This window comes from Adiantum capillus-veneris, chromosome 22 (genome assembly GCF_014529385.1).
Source record: "Adiantum capillus-veneris isolate H3 chromosome 22, ASM1452938v2, whole genome shotgun sequence".
Classification (NCBI taxonomy): Eukaryota; Viridiplantae; Streptophyta; class Polypodiopsida; order Polypodiales; family Pteridaceae; genus Adiantum; species Adiantum capillus-veneris.
In genome coordinates this window covers 3700728-3713620 of record NC_140952.1, presented here as the reverse complement: position 1 = coordinate 3713620, position 12893 = coordinate 3700728, and the positions used below count along the sequence as shown (strand labels likewise).

General features: G+C 46.1%; 1 protein-coding gene and 1 pseudogene across 1 annotated transcript in view; one reads left to right on the top strand and one right to left on the bottom strand.

Annotated features, from left to right (window-relative positions):
- The window catches only part of LOC147428856 (F-box protein SKIP8-like), a 58439-nt gene that overhangs the window by 34463 nt on the left and 11083 nt on the right, over positions 1–12893 (top strand). The window lies entirely within an intron of this gene.
- On the bottom strand, positions 5121–9479 carry LOC147428857 (uncharacterized; annotated as a pseudogene).

The window sequence follows — 12893 nt, the reverse complement described above, 5'->3', positions numbered from 1 at the left end:
TGACTCTGACACACACATTGATGAATCTCTCATGAAGTGTTATGGTCATGTAAAAGGACAACGTTTTATCATATTGCAAGGTTGGATCAAAACGTACGTACTGATCCGTTCCGTACCGTACGGACGTTATGTACAGATCCGTACCGTACGGAACGATCCGTACGCCGGTTTTTTGTTTTTTGTTTTTAAAGGGGTTGTGTGGGAAGCCCGTATAGTGCTGATTTAAAATAAAAATCCAAATCTCTTGCAATAGTTACATAGTATATGGTTGTCTTGTAAAACTTGTCTTTGAATGTCTCTATAAGTTGTTGGCTTCTCTCTTGTTTTTTATTGGAAATGTCCTAGAAAATTTAGTACTTTGCGGGTTTTTTAGAAGAGTACGTATTTTTACGTACGTAAATTTTTTTCCTGTACGGAACAACGTATAGTACGTACATATACGCCACGTACAGTACGTTTGGTACCACCTTATCATATTGTTTGATCTAGGCAGTATGCATGATGTGATTAGTCCCCCTCTTGTTGAGAGAGCCCGCATAGAGGTTAGTCAGAAATCTCCTCTCGAGGTTTCTGGCTTCGCTCCTGGTATGGACTCTCTTATCACCAAGGAGTGCCTTGATGTGATGTTTACCGTTCAACAAGCTTCTTTTCGTAGGAAATTTCTTGTGTCTCCTCTCTCAGGATGTGATATGATTTTAGGCATTAAATGGTTTCGTGAATTGAATCCTCTCATTGATTGGGAGGCTAACACTCTCACTTTACATGCCAAAACAGATTCCCCCCTCATCATTCGTGCTGAGGAGGGCTTGCATTCTTTGCCTCTCATCTCGCATGTGCAAGTAAAACGTGAATTACGACGAGGAGCACAAGCGGCATTCATCTATGCTGCTCCAGTTTCCCAGAGCATTCAGGCTCTAGGTAAGTATTCGGAGTTGTTTACGAAATTTAAACATCTCTTTTTGTAGGATGATCTTCCACCTCGTCTCCCACCGGAGCGGCCGGAGGACCATCGCATTGAGCTTATGGAGGGAGCACAGCATGTCAGTAAGGCTCCCTACCGTTTGAACAAGTCACAGGAGGAAGAGTTAGAGCGACAACTCACGGAGTTGGTGGCTAGTGGATTCATACGTCCTAGTGTAAGTCCTTTTGCTGCTCCTATTTTGTTCGTTCGCAAGAAGGATGGTTCGTCTCATTTGTGTGTTGATTACAGGGCATTAAACAAGATGACCGTCAAAAACAAGTTTCCGATGCCTCGCATTGAGTATATCCTCGATAGGCTCAATGGGGCAAAGGTTTTCAACAAGGTCGATCTCAAAAGTGGATACCATCAGGTACGGGTTTTCAAAGGCGACATTTTCAAGACCGCCTTTCGCACCGAGCGAGGGCAATGGGAGTATATTGTTATGCCTTTTGGATTGACAGGAGCCATGGGTACGTTCAATCGTCTCATGGTAGGTCGTTTCTGCGATATGGTAGGTGTATGTGTGTTTATCTTTTTAGATGATATTCTCATTTTTCCTGCATCGTGGGAATAACATGAAAGGGATGTTGAAAGGGTACTAACTTGTTTGGATGAGTGTCAGCTGTACATTGCAGCTAAGAAGTCTGAAATTTTTCTTACTGAAGTCACTTATTTGGGTTATATCATTTCTGTAGAAGGCGTCAAGCTAGATCCCACGAAGGTGGAACAGGTTCGTAATTGGGATTTGCTTAAAACTGCATATGATGTGCGTTCTTTTCTTGGTTTATGTCAAGCATATAGTTCACACATAGAGAATTTTGCACGCATTGCTGCACCTATGACTGATGTTTTGAAAGGGGTCAAGACTCACCGTCAGCGCGTAGACTTGCCCAAGGCAGTCATTGCGGCTTTCGCAGCTCTCAAGGTTGCGGTGACAGACGCTCCGTGTCTTATCCTTGCTTCTTGGGATGATCCCTTTGAGGTATGGACGGATGCGAGCAATGTCGCCATAGGCGCTGTGCTCCAGCAACATGGTCGTCCTGTAGCTTTCCTTAGCCGGAAGCTCAATTGTGCAGAAAAGAATTATTCAGTTTATGATAAAGAACTTTTGTCTGTCATTCACTCTCTCAAGCATTGGAAGCATTTTTTGTATGGTAGAGAGTTTACAGTGCGCACAGATCATCAAGTCCTCAAGTGGCTCCAGTCTATGCCTAGTGCACATTGGAGTGATCGCTAAGCGCGGTGGTCACAATTTTTTGAGCAATTTGGCGGTTTGATTGAGTATGTGCCTGGAAAAGCTAACCCTGTTGCAGATGCGTTGAGTTGCAAAGGACAGATTTTGGCTCTTGAGTCAAGAACCACATTTTCTATACAGGGTGAGTCTTTTGACAGCATGAAGAATCAGTATGCAGATTCGGAGTTTGGTAAGTATTGGTTGCAAGCTCTTGCTTCCCAAGGGTCCAACAACTATCTCATTCGTGATGGATTGTTATTTTTTCGTCAGCGTCTATGTGTGTTGCCCTCTCTCAGGCCAACCATATTGCATGATGTACATGATTCTCTCACGGGTGGGCACAGGGGAATGAACACCACATTGGAAAAGATTGAACGTTTTTTTATTGGCCTAAAATACGGAAAGACGTGTTTTGTTATGTCACACAGTGCACCATATGTCAAAAAGTAAAAGCTCCTCGGGGTAAGCAGCAAGGCCTTTGGCTTCCACTGCCTATTCCCGAGGGACCTTTTCAAGATATTCCCGAGGAACTTACCATTTCCGCTGCCTATTCCCGAGGAACTTACCACCAAGTCCGCATTCAAGGACACTCAATGTTTAACGATTGTTGATCGTTTCAGCAAATTCTGCATGTTGATTCCTTGCAAGGTCACAATTACTGCACAATATGTTGTACGATTGTTCATAAAGCATTGGTACCCCCTCTGTGGGTTACCAAAGTCCATTGTTTCAGATAGGGATGCTAAGTTCACGTCGAATTTTTGGCATGCTCTCTTTGAAAATTTTGGCACAAAGTTGAATTTTTCATCCGCTTTTCATCCACAGTTAGATGGTCAAATGGAAATTTATAATTAGTTGGCTTTTGATGTGTTGAAGTCTTATGTTCATGATCAACAGTCTCAATGGGAGCTCTATCTCCCATTGGTTCAGGGTATTCTCAGTGATTCCTTCTCTTCTGTTATTGATCGAACTCCGTATGAGGCAGCTTTTGGCCGCCGATTCCAGTCACTGTTGACTCGATCGGTCAATCAAATGCCTGAAGCCAATGCTGAGAGTCAGTCATTGGATGAGATTTCTAAGAGTGTGAAGCTTCGGCTAAGCAAGGCTCAGGAATCTTATTCTCGACAGGCTAACAAGCATCGTCAGGAGGTCTCAATCAAGGAAGGAGATTGGGTGTATCTACGAATCATGAAACAACGTCTTAAGCAAGTTGGAAAGAAATGTCCTAAGTTGTCTTTTCGTATGTATGGTCCATTTCCAGTCATCAAAAAGATTAATGAGGTTTCAATGAAATTGCAATTGCCTAACTCATGGTCCATGCACAACGTTTTCCATGTTTCTTGGTTGAAAGTGTTTCAGGGAACACCTCCAAAGGACGTTTCGGAAGAAGAAGAACCGGAGATCATTGATGAAGCAGAAGTCATGGAGCCGGAGCAAGTCTTGTTGCATCGGTTTCGCCATGGTTCGAAGAAACAAGTACGACATTATTTTTTATAGTTCAAAGATCGAGGAACCCATGAAGCGGTGTGGGTAGACGAAGAGTTCTCCAAGGATTATCCAGAGTTGTTGGTAGACTACAAGGAAGCCATGCAGCTCGGTACCAGTACCTCACTTTAAAAAGAAGGGGATGTCACTTGACACATCCAACCCTACGTGTCCGTGGACAAGCTACACCATAGCAGGGTTTCTGTCAAGTCCAGTCAGTTTTAGATTAGAAGTGATCTGGCACTTTTGTGAGTCTTCGTAGATCGTGCATGCCCAGTCACTCAGTGTAGATGCATATCCTCTGGTTGCACACTGCATAAGCATAAGCATTTCCATTAGATTCCATCAGAGTCAGTTTGGGGATTTTTCAAGTGACTTTATCCCATTTTTCACTATTTTTGACATTTTTCACTTATTTATTAAGTGACTTTTGTTGGGTACTCAGTAGGGCAAATTGGGTAAGTTAATATATAAGCAAACCAAGTTAGCACAATTGGGCAGATGAGCAAGGACCACAGTAGGCTTCCCCAAGCAACAGGTGTTCCCTCCCTCTCTCAGCAAGACCCTCCCCAAGCCATCTTGGTGAGACCCCCCCTTCCTTCAGCCTTCAGCGTTTTCATCATCGCCATAAGGATTTATCCCCTTGGCGTTTTCCAGATTTAGCCATCGCCATCCCAACACCATTGCCTGGCATTTTCCCCCTTCAAAGCCTCCCAAAGCCAGCGTTTTTGGATCGCTAAACCATCAGCAGGGTGCAGCATTTTTGCCTCAGCTTTTCAGCCATTAAAACGCAGCCTTGACTGAAGCAACCTCAGCGTTTTTACCATCAGTTTCAGCCCTTGGAAAACGCAGCAATTCCTCAGCGTTTTGAGCCGGCAGCAGTCATTCAAAACGCAGCCTGAACCATTGATCTCAGCGTTTTATTTCAGCCTAGAAACATCGACAAAACAGGGATTTTCAGCCACCAAGATCACCCCCAATTCTCAGCCCTTAAGCCCTTGTGGACAGCAGATACAAGAAGACCCAAATCAGCCCTAAAGTCATCACCGACATCATCGGCATAGTCCAAATTGCATCAATTATTGCATTCGCATTGTACACCTTTGTGCAATCAAAGTTAGACCACTCTCGCCGACGAGAGTGGGGCCTTCGGAGGAGGGTTTTACAACCTCTCGGTGTCGTATCTCTTTTCTCTGCTTCTCTGAGTCTCTTTCACTTGCACGCACAATATCCACACACTTTGTTCGTGATCATAGCACTCTCCATTAGACGGAAGGCTCTCTTCTTCCCTAAGAATTAAAAGGAACCTTGAGCAATAAAGATCACTAATCTTGAGAAAATACAACATTCATTCCGCTGCACCTTACAGGGTTATGCTCACGAAACCATCTAATGCCCAAAAGCATATCACATCTTGAAAGAGGAAATACGAGAAATTTCCTACGGAAAGCAGCTTGCTGAACTGTAAACATCAAGACGATTCCTCTTCTTTGAGGCTACATGAGCATACACACTCCAAAGTTGCTCCAAGCAACTCGTAGTGCATGCTTGGCTAAGAATGTGAATAGCTAAATTTTGTAAACCGTCCAATCCCGCCCCAAACTTCTCCCACCAAAGAGCACTCCCCATCTCAAAGCGAGATGCTTGTGCATCGGGCATGTGACAAATTTCTCCCTTTCCATTCCTGTAGACATTGATTTGCCTCCGAATCTCAGTCCTTTCCTTTGGGTCGGGCACAAGGCCCGCAAGGATGGTTTGCCAACCATTCATCACCTCTTTGTTCTTCCATTGGTTCCCTTGTTGGAATTGTGGATCCACTACATAAGTGGCCGCATGAAGAGGAGAATGGTAGGCATTCCACCTTGACACACACAATTCTTGGATCTCCTCGTACCTACGTTATGAAGATTCAAAACAAAGTTACAAACTCAAGAGAGTAAACTTGTAAAGCATAGGGAAAACTTAAAAGTAACTCGTGCGACGTGAATACCTATCGGGGTCGGTCACAAGTTTTTTAAGAGAGTCAATCATGGTGTCCATGGCCTCATATATCTTGCCAATGCAAGGCTTCATGGAATCCAACACCCGCAAGAGGTGGATGATAGGCTTCACCATTTTGGAGATTGTCTTTACTTCCTCCCACCATTCTGACATGTCGGCCCGTGCTCGGCATGCCACTCCGTTGAAATTTTTGACTCTGGCATTGCCAAGAACTCATCACTGATGAAGAGTCCCTTCAATGCCCCACTACATGAACTCAAGCGATGGAGCATAATGAAGTTGTAGGCGAAACGAGTCTCTGAGTATTTGAGAAGAGCTAGCTTTGACCTATTTAGAAAAATCAAGTTTCAACATTCAAAACGAGAATTGGCCTTCCATATTGAAATTAGATTCGAATTGAAATGAGATTGGTTAACACTTAATGGTTACCTTTTGATGATTATTGACAAAAGTCACCATTGAATTCGCATGCTCAATGACGGGGGAAATCCATTCCAAGGCGCCTATATCTTTGAGAAGATTGTTGAGGCAATGAGCCATGCAATATGTGACCGTGGTTTGTGGATAAAGGGATTCGATGATGGCTGTGGCGGCACGATTGCTAATTTCTCCATCGGTGACGATGGCAATGACATCATGCTTTCCCACCTTCTCAATGGTAAGCGTCCACTCCGATGCAAGGACTTGCGCACTCTTCTCGGTCCCCGATGCATCATGGGAGTCAATGAAATACATCTCCCCCCGAGAATATGCCACTACGCCATGAATGGAGCGGCGACGGGTACCACTCCACCCATCCAGAAGGAGGGATACCTATCACGTGACACATCCAACCCTATGTGTCCGTGGACAAGATACTTCATAACAAGGGTTCCGTCAATCTAGTCAGTCTAGATTAGCAAGTGATTTGGCACTTTTGTGAGTCTGTTCGCAGACCGTGCATGCCCAGGTACTTAGTGTAGATGCATATCCTCTGGTTGCACACAGTATGATCATAAGCATTCCCATCAGAATCCATCAGAATCCTTGAGGGAAATTTTCCAGTGCATTTAACCTATTTTCCCTATTTTTGACATTTTTCACTTATTAATTTAAGTGACTTTTGTTGGAAAGTAGGTAGGGCAAATTGAGTAAGTTTGTATATAAGCAAACCTAGGCTAGCACTAATTGGCAGAAGAGGCAGTAGGAGCACCTTGCTCAACAGGCAACTTCTCAGCAAGATCCTCCCCTTGGTGGCGTTTTTCCTCCAAGCAGCAAGACATCCTCTCAGCCCTAGCGGTTTTCATCCAAGCACCCATCGCCACAGATCTCAGCCTTTGGAGTTTTCAGCAGGTATCATCGTCAGAAAACTCACAGCCCTAGCGTTTTCTATCCCTAGCATTATCGCCACAATCCCCCCCCCCTCCCCGCCCCCTGTCACAAAACGGGAGCGTACACAAGCACTTGAAAATCTGGAAATTAAAATAGTTTGCAAATGTGAGAGAAGGGAGAAGATCGACACAGTATTGGGGACCAAAAGATGGGCTGGTCCCCCCCCCCCCCAGTTAAGAGTATTCTTTTATTCAGGGAGAATTCGTATACAAGCATGAGAACCCGAGGAAACCCCTCCGTTCTGTAATCTTAGACCCGAAGGTCGTGCTTTCCCGTAAAGGGCTTGGGCACAAGGCCGTTCCTTCCCGTAAGGGACTTAGGCGCGAAGCCGTACTTTCCCGTAAGTGACTTAGGCGTGAAGCCGTACTTCCCGTGAAGGGCCGTCACGTAAGACGGGAGATTCCTGCAAAACAAACCACACAAACACGCGACAACAATTCGTATGGCGAATCCACAATAGATACCTGTCGCTCTTGCGCGGGAAAAGCGACTTCCGTGCTTCGTAGTCTCGCGATCTCTTGCGGCAGAGTCTTTTCTTGCTGACGTTGGTACCTCCTTTGAGTGAGGGCATGTGGTGCTTTTATAGCTCCCTGGCCACGGCACGAATAGCTGCTCGCGTAGAGATCGCGGCCGGTTTGTTTTTTTTTTAATTTTTAATTGCGCACTATTCTACCCAAAATAGGGAGAGAGAATGCGTTGGCTGGTTTTGTTGCTTTATCTTCTAAGTGGCTGCCCACTTATTACGTGGGCGGCCGGCATATTTTAAAATTGGTATGAACCTGCCCAAAAACTCAATAAAACCTTATAAGTTAAAACCAATGCATTTCACAACAGTTCCTAGGCGGCCTTGGATGCAACCACATGCACGAATGCAATGCAAACATAGATTCCTCGTGGGAAAGCGTCTGCCTTCCCGCGATTGTTCCTGCTTTTCGTAAAAAGCTTCATTGAACCCATCTTTATTCTTGTGCTTGCGTTCTTACGCGTATTTTCTTACTCAGTTCGGATTTCCTCCTTAGCCTACGGGATGCCCCCTTACTGATGCACCCGTCACCCATCATGTGACGCATCAGGGGCACTCGTAACCCGGCCCTTTCTACCGAACGTACGAAAACTCCTTCGCGATGTTTACCGTCACCCATCAAATGACACATCAGAGTTGTCGGTTCCTGATGGCAGTTCCTGTAGCTACAATCTTTTAACAGTTCCTAGTGCACATAATAAAATATCCTAAAAAAGAAATTAATCATTAAAAATAAGAAAATAGTCCAATTAGCAACACCCCCCCCTCCCCTTTTGTTGGCGTTTTTCAGCAGACAGTTACCGCTTCTTTCCTAGCGATTTCAGCGGTACACAGGAGCAGCAAATCAGCTGCAAAAGCATCAAGCATTCAGCCATTCCGGAGCAGCCAAACCAGCGTTTTTTTGGAGTCCTTTCACGGCTGCAAATCAGCGTTTTTATGGGCAGCAAAACAGCGTTTTCAGCAGCAGCAAATTTCAGCCCCTTGCGTTTTTGGACAGCAGGACAAAAGCACCCATTTTCAGCCCTTAGATCGGTGTCGTCATCCCCGTGGTCGACATCTATCTAGCCTAGACTTGCATCAGTCACATGCATCCACGTTGTACTAGTTTGTGCAATCAATCGTAGACCACTCTCGCCAATGCGAGTGGGGCCTTCAGAGGAGGGTTTTACAACGTCTCTGGCGTCGTATTCTCTTCTCTCTCTATCTCTCAGTCTCATACACTTTCACGCACAGTGTCCATTCACTTTGTTTGTGTCCATTGCACTCTCTCATTAAGAACGGAAGGCTCTCCCTTTTGTAAGAACGAAAAGGAACCTTGAGCACATTATGGAGCACTCATCTTGAGAAAAGAACAACATTCACTTCCGCTGCACCTTACAATACCCCATTCTTCTTCCATGAAGCCCTTGTGGATGCACATGCCGCCTCCACCATGATTTTCTCCCTGTCAAGAAGAGTGGTGCGGAAGCTCTCCGAAGAGGGAGGGACAGATGTGGGTCCAAACTCTCCGATCTTCCGTCCCATTTCTTTATAATATGGAGGTCTTTTATGTAAAAAAAAAATGTGTAAATGAGACTTGAGTGGTATACATTGTATAAACTAAAGATTAAAGCTTAGCTTAAGCCTTAGAAGTTAAAGTCTATACTATATAGAGCTTACCGCGCTGCATTGAAAGCAATAAGGTCGTGGTAGAAAAATCTTGCTATGGCGACATCTACCTCCTCTTTCAAGGCCGGTTTCCAACTATCTCCAAGAGTTGCTTGCCGCTTGGGTGGACGAAAATGAGGGACAGATGACGATGAAGGGTTGGTAGAGAGTGGAGGTGGGCGGTCATCGTCGGTGCCGGTTGATGCACAAAATGATGCTGAAGAAGGGGATGCCGATGCTCGGATGAAAGCCGCCATGGCCATCTCCCTGGGATTCACCGCGTGACGCTTGGTACGATTCTTCTTGGCTTCTTTTATATCCGCAAGAGTCTTCTCAAGGTTTAGGAGCTTTTGCTTCTCCTCTCCCGAGCCGGTTTGCTGGCAAAATTGAACTTGATGTCCTTTTTCGTGAAGGAAGTGGGCACGCAACTTCCTCACGGAACCATTGCACTCATAGCCACAATGGCGGCACTTCCACCTCCAACACCGGACTTGGGAGCAATCATCTCATTCCACCATGTCCATGTGAAGTCGGCGGAGGAAGGGCGTTGAGAAGCGGCGGCGGGGCCGAAGGAAGGAGAAGGAGGAGGGTTTAAAGAAGCTTCGGATCCATCTTGAGATGCCATTGATGATAGATATTAGTGAAAGCTTGAAGAGAAGGAAAGAGGACTAGGAGAAAGCTTGATGGGAGAGGGAGAGAGAGAGAGAGAGGAGAAAGAGGCTCGAGACTCGAGTGTCAAGAGACTCAAGGGCGGAGTCTCGGGAGTTGGAGGGCAACTTCAAACTTGGCTCTTGGCACTTGCAAGGCTTGGGCAATGCAAACTTCAAGGAAGTGGCCTTGAGCCTTGAGGCTTGGGTATGATACTATGAGGCTATGAGCCTTGAGGCTTGGAAGTTGGGTGCTGTTAAGTAGAAAGAGCTCCCCCCAAAATGGGGGTTTGAATTTTGAATTTTGAAAGGCCTCCCAAAATGGGTGTTTAAATTTCAAAAATCCCACCCCCATTGGTTGCTGCCCGCGTCCCATCCGCCGGTGTCCCCGGCCGCCGGTGTCACCGGGGACGTGCGTCCCGGTGACACCGGACCTGTCCCACCCCCCATCCCCTGTGAGGGACGTCCCCCCGTCTCAGAAATGCGTCCCCGTCTCCGTCCGGAGTCCCCCGTCTCGTCCCCGCACAAATGGGCCGCGTCCCCCCGTCCCGTGTTTCTATGTCTTGTGGGTCTTGGGTTCTTGAGGGTCTTGAGTTCTTGAGGTTCTTGAGGGTCTTGAGGTTCTTGAGGTTCTTCTTTCGCTTGCAATCTGTGTTAGAGAAGGATCTTCTCTTCACCCGAGTTCTGCTCTTTCCCGCGGGCGCACCCCTTGGCAGCGTTGCGCTCACACCAAGGTTGCTTTTTCCCACCTCACGTCGATTGGCCGGCCGCTAAGTGCACGGTCCGTTCTCAATGAGTGAAAAGAGGCACAAGGGGAGGCTAGACAAGCCCTTCTTTCTTGGGTTTCCTGTCACTCTTCAAAAACACGATTAGGAATCGACACGCCCAAGAGGTCTTGGGTTACGTGCGACCGCAACAAGCAAAAAAAAAACTTGTTGTTCTTGTGGTTCTTTCCTTGAGTGATACCGAACACTGCTAAAGCTCTGATACCAAGGTAAGGTGCATTGGAATGAATGTTGAACTTTGCTCAAGATGAGTGCTACGAACTGTGCTCAAGGTTCCTTTTTCTTATGGAAGGGAGAGCCTTCCGTGCTTTAATGAGAGAGTGCAAGTGATCACAACAAAATGAATAGACATTGTGCGAGAAGGTGCATGAGACTGAGAGAAGAGAGAGAAGAGAATACGACACCAGGGAGTTGTAAAATCCTCCTTCAAAGGCCCCACTCTCGATGGTGAGAGTGGTCTACTATTGATTGCACAAACCGGTACAAGACTTTGATGCAAACTTGAGAGCTATGATGCAATGTGTGGAGACGACGGCGACGACGGCGACGACTCGACTTGCTACCTGTGGTTGTGGACTTGAAGGCTGAAACTCTTGATGACGGCTAGGTCCCCAAAAACGCTAATGGCTGTGGTATGAAAACGCTGATCTTTGCTGGCTGTTTTGGCCTGTTTGCTGCTGAAAGTAACACCATCTTATGGCTTTGGAACTGCTGCTGAAAACGCTGCCTGTTGGGGCTGACAAACGCTGAATAGGCTGGCTGAAAACGCTATGTGCAGAGGGCTGTAAAACGCTGTACAGGCTGGCTGAAAATGCCATGTGCAGAGGGCTGAAAAACGCTGTAAAGGCTGGCTGAAAACGCTGTAAAGGCTGAGGCTATTGGCGATGAAGCTAGCTGCTGAAAACGCCACGTAAAACACTGGAATTGCTGGGGAAAAACGCCACCCAAGGGGGAAGTCTTGCTTGAGAGAGAGAGGGGGAACCTGTTGCACTTGTGCCTGTGTTCTCCTTCTCTTCTGCTCAATTTGCCTAATCTTAGGTTTGCTTATATATAACTTTAGCAAAATTGCCCTACCCAGCTCCCAACAAAAGTCACTTAAAATAATAAGTGAAAAATGTCAAAAATAGGGAAAATAGGTTTAATGCACTGGAAAACGCTCCTGATGGATTTTGTTGGATTCTGATGGTAATGCTGATGATCATGCTGTGTGCAACCAGAGGATATGCATCTACTCTAAGTGCCTGGGCATGCACGGTCTGCAAACGGACTGACAAAAGTGCCAGATACTTCCTATTCTAGACTGACTTGACTGACTGAACCCTGTTCATGCTGTAGCTTGTCCACGGACACATAGGGTTGGATGTGTCACGTGACAAAATGAGGATGAACTAGACACACACTTCTTTTGTTTTCGTGCATTAGCAAAAGAAGACTGACGACCCAAATAACCAGGGTAATCTGTTCCCTTGCTGCGTCTCTTTGGAGGCTTCGTGGTCTTCGATATTTGGTTGACTCGTCGTTCAATCACATCATCAAGTTCATCTTCAGTGTACATCCGCGGAACATGTGGTTCCTTGAATGCGGACTTTAATGGTGAATCTATGGCCGTACGCCATCGGGAATCCACCTCATCAATCGAGTGGCGGCTTAAAAATTTCGCGTGTTGGGGATCCTTCAAATACTGTAGCACCTGCTTGGCATAGGCATCAACCTGCTGTTGATGTTGCATCTCCATTCGTTCATACTCCGTAGGTCGTGGAGGCCCGTACTCTTCTTCCGATTGCCCATTTGAATTTCCCATATTTTCGCCCGATCCAGAAATGTCGGGTGGGTTTGTTTGATTCTTGCAGGATTCATCACTTGAATCCATGTGTAATCTGGGGTTGTTTATGGCTTATGTCGTGTAAGATAGAGCGATGAAGATGGGAGCGCACCTGATGCGCGATGAAGTAAGGGTGGGAGTGGCTATTAAGTCCGGGGTCAAGGCACCAAGATTCTTTAATATAATTTCCAGTAAACTTTAGAGGACCGGTATACTTTGATAAAAGCACATGCCTGAAGCTTTGATACCACTGTTACAGACTTGGACACCCCAAGTCAGAAATCGGCTGCGACACACTGGAGAATTACTTGAAATACTTCACAATTTTATCACACTCTTAAAATAGTCAATACGGCCCAGCGTAGTCTCGTGCCTAGAGGTATTGGCCCCAAAATCTGGTGCCCCTTTCGGTATTTA